This window comes from Triticum aestivum, chromosome 4B, assembly GCF_018294505.1.
Source record: "Triticum aestivum cultivar Chinese Spring chromosome 4B, IWGSC CS RefSeq v2.1, whole genome shotgun sequence".
In the NCBI taxonomy this organism is placed as follows: Eukaryota; Viridiplantae; Streptophyta; class Magnoliopsida; order Poales; family Poaceae; genus Triticum; species Triticum aestivum.
This window is the reverse complement of record NC_057804.1, coordinates 228,198,881-228,203,735: the sequence shown is the minus strand read 5'-3', so window position 1 is coordinate 228,203,735 and position 4,855 is coordinate 228,198,881.

Sequence of the window (4,855 nt, the reverse complement as noted above, 5' to 3'; positions counted from 1 at the left end):
AAATGCTCTCGTCTTGCACACTCCCGATGACAAGCCAAGCAATTGTTTCATACTTAAGTAATCTCAAACTCTTTCAACTTTCACGCAATACATGAGCGTGAGCCATGGATATAGCACTATGGGTGGAACATAATATGATGATGGAGGTTGTGTGGAGAAGCCAAAAAAGAAGAAAGTCTTATGTTAACGAGGCTAATCAACAAGCTATGGAGATGCCCATCAATTGATGTCAACATGAGGAGTAGGGATTTCCATGCAACAGATGCACTTAGAGCTATAAATGTATGAAAGCTCAACAAAAGAAACTAAGTGGGTGTGCATCCAACTTGCTTGCTCACGAAGACCTAGGGCATTTTGAGGAAGCCCATCATTGGAATATACAAGCTAAGTTCTATAATGAAAAATTCCCACTAGTATATGAAAGTGACAACAAATGAGACTCTTTATATGAAGAACATGGTGCTACTTTGAAGCACAAGTGTAGAAAAAGATAGAAACATTGTCCCCTTTTTTATTTCTTCTTTTCTTTTTTTTCTTTTCCCCTTATTTGGGCCTTCCTTTTTTTATTTGGCCTTTCTTTTTTTTTCTTTGGCCTTTCCTTTTTTATTCTTTTTGGCCTTTTTTTATAAGGGACAATGCTCTAATAATGATGATCATCACACTTCTATTTATTTACAACTCATGAGTTACAACTCAAAACTAGAACAAGATATGACTCTACATGAATGCCTCCGATGGTGTACCGGGATGGGCAATGAATCAAGATTGACATGTATGAAAATAATGAAGGTGGCTTTGCCACAAATACGATGTCAACTACGTGATCATGGAAGGCAATATAACAATGATGATGCGTGTCGTGATGAACGGAACGGTGGAAAGTTGCATGGCAATATATCTCGGAATGGCTATGGAAATGCCATAATAGGTAGGTATGGTGGATGTTTTGACTAAGATATAAGGAGGTTTATGTGTGATAGAGCGTATCGTATCACGGGGTTTGGATGCACCGGCGAAGTTTGCACCAACTCTCAAGGTGAGAAAGGGCAATGCACGGTACTGAAGAGGCTAGCAATGATGGACAGGTAAAAGTGCGTATAATCCATGGACCCAACATTAGTCAGAAAGAACTCATATACTTATTGCAAAAATATACAAGTCATCAAAAACCAAGCACTACACGCATGCTGCTAGGGGGATAGATTGGTAGGAAAAGACCATCGCTCGTCCCCGACCACCACTCATAAGGATGACAATCTAAGAACACCTCATGTTTCAAATATGTTACACAATGGTTACCATACGTGCATGCTACGGGACTTGCCAACTTCAACACAAGTATTCTTTAAATTCACAATTACCCAACTAGCATGACTCTAATATTACCACCTCCATATCTCAAAGCAATTATCAAGTATCAAATTGATCATAGCATCCAATTCACTTCCTATGATAGTTTTTATTATACCCAACTTGGATCCCCATCATTCTAGGACCAATTTTATAACCATAGCAAATACCATGCAGTTCTGAAAGACTCTCAATATAATATAAGTGAAGCATGACAGATCAACAATTTCTACTAAATAAAGCCACCGTCGTGCTCTAAAAGATATAAGTGAAGTACTAGAGCAAAACTATCTAGGTCAAAAGATATAAGTGAAGCACACAGAGTATTCTAATAAATTCCAAATCATGTGGGTTTCTCCCAAAAGGTGTGTACAGCAAGGATGATTGTGGTAATCTAAAAAGAAAAAAGACTCATATCATACAAGACGCTCAAAGCAAAACACATATCATGTGGCAAATAAAAATATAGCTCCAAGTAAAGTTACCGATAGACGAAGACGAAAGAGGGGATGCCTTCCGCGGCATCCCCAAGATTAGGATTTTGGTTATCCTTGAATATATTGGGGTGCCAAGGGCATCCCCAAGCATAGGCTCTTGCCACTCCTTATTCCATAGTCCATCAAAACTTTACCCAAAACATGAAAACTTCACAACACAAAACTCAACAGGAAATCTCATAAGCTTCGTTAGTGCAAGAAAGAAACCACCACATAAGGTACTATAATTAACTCATTATTTATTTATATTGGTGTTAAACCTACTGTATTCCAACTTCTCTATGGTTCATACCCCCCGATACTAGCCATAGATGCATCAAAATAAGCAAACAACACACGAAAAACAGAATCTGTCAAAAACAGAACATTCTATAGCAATCTGTAACTTTCAAATAATTCTGGAACTCTAAAAATACTACCAAAATAGGAAGTCCTGGTAAATTTGTTTATTCATCTACATAAAAAGGAACCAACACAAAAGAACATTCCTGTGATTTACTAACATTATTTTAGTGCGTGCAAAAGTTTCTGTTTTTCAGCAGAATCAAATTAACTATCATCGTAGGTTATCCTATAGGTTCTACTTGGCACAAACACTAATTAAATCATGAAAACACATCTAAACAGAATCTAGATGAAATATTTATTACTGAACAGAAGCAAAAAGCAAGAAACAAAAATAAAATTTGGTTTCCCCCAACTTGCGTTATCGTTTAACGCCCCTAGCTAGGCATAAAAGCGCGAATAGATCTAAGTAGTGCCATCTTTGGCATTCAATCAATAAGTAGCTCGCATGATAGATTCATAAGGTTATTTAACTTTATTTCTTGGAAAGTGTTCCATGCCTTTCCTTAATGGAAATTGGAATCTAATATTTCCTTCCTTCATATCAATAATTGCACCAATTGTTCTAAGGAAAGGTCTACCAAGAATAATAGGACATGAAAGATTGCAATCTATATCAAGAACAATAAAATCTACTGGCACATAATTCCTATTTGCAACAATAAGAACATAATTGATCCTTCCCACAGGTTTCTTAATGGTGGAACCCGCAAGGTGCAAGTGTAAAGAGCAATCATCAAAATCATGGAAACCTAGCACATCACATAAAGTTTTCGGAATCATGGAAACACTAGCACCCAAATCACACAAAGCATAGCACTCACGATCTTTAATTTTAATCTTTATAGTAGGTTACCACTCATCATAAAGTTTTCTAGGTATAGAAACTTCCAAATTATGTTTTTCATCATAAGATTGCATCAAGGCATCAACAATATGTTTGGTAAAAGCTTTATTTTGACTATAAGCATGAGGAGAATTCAACACGGATTGCAACAAGGAAATACAATCTATTAAAGAACAATTATCATAATTAAATTCCTTGAAATCCATAATAGTGGGTTCAATGCTATGTAAAGTCTTGAGCTCTCCAATCCCACTTTTACCAAATTTAGCATCAAGATCTAAAAACTCCGAATTATTGGGACGCCTTTTAACTAAAGTTGACTCATCCCCAGTCCATTCATTATCAAGATTCATATTGCAAAACAAGGATTTAATAGGGGACACATCAATAACTTTTAGATCTTCGTCATTATTTTCATGGAAACTAGAAGAACACGCTTTTACAAAGCAATCTTTCTTACCACGCAACCTAGCGGTTCTTTCTTTGCACTCATCAATGGAAATTCTCATGGCTTTGAGAGACTCATTGATATCATGCTTACGTGGAATAGATCTAAGTTTCCAAGAATCAACATCAAGTGAAAGACTATCAACGTTCCTAGCCAATTCATCAACTTTAAGCAATTTTTCTTCAAACAAAGCATTAAAATTCTTTTGAGAGATCATACATTCTTTAACGCTATTCTCAAAATCAGAGGGCATCTTATTAAAATTTCCATAAGAGTTGTTGTAGGAATTGCCATAATTATTAGAGGAATTACTAGGAAACAGTCTAGGATTAAAGTTTCCTCTATAAGCATTGTTACCAAAATTATTCCTACCAACAAAATTCACATCCATAGATTCATTATTATTCTCACTAAAAGTACACAAAGGCATATCATTAGGATCAATAGGAGCACTCTTAGTAGACAACAATTTCATAAGTTCATCCATCTTTCCACTCAAAAGATTAATCTCTTCTATAACATGAACTTTTTCACTAGTAGATCTTTCGATGTACCATTGAGAATAATTAGCCATAATGTTATCAAGGAGTTTAGTAGCTTCTCCTAAAGTGATTTCGATAAAAGTGCCTCCCGCGGCCGAATCTAAAAGATTTCTAGAAGCAAAATTCAATCTGGCATAGAAATTTTGTATGATCATCCATAAGTTCGAACCATGAGTAGGGCAATTGTGAATCATTAATTTCATTCTTTCCCAAGATTGGGCCACATGCTCATGATCAAGTTGTTTAAAATTCATAATGTAGTTCCTAAGAGAGATGATCTTAGCAGGAGGAATATACTTAGAGGTAAAAGCATCTTTGCACTTATTCCATGAATCAATACTATTCTTAGGCAAAGACGAAAACCAAGTTTTAGCACGATCTCTAAGCGAAAATGGAAATAACTTCAATTTAACAATATCATTATCACTATCTTTCTTCTTTTGCATATCACACAAATCAACAAAGTTGTTTAGATGAGTAGCGGCATCTTCACTAGGAAGGCCAGAGAATTGATCTTTCATAACAAGATTCAGTAAAGCAACATTGATTTCACAAGATTGAACATCGTTAAGAGGAGCAATCGGAGTGCTAAGGAAATCATTATTATTGGTATTGGAAAAGTCACACAATTTGGTATTATCTTGCGCCATCGCGACAAGCAATCCAACACAGAAGCAAACAAAAAGTCAAGCAAAAGAGAGAGGAGAACGGGAAAGAGAGGGCGGATAAAATGGCAAGGGTGTAGTGGGGGAAAGGAAAATGAGAGGCAAATGGAAAATAATGTAATGTGAGGGAGATGAGTTTGTGATGTGTACTTGGTATGTCT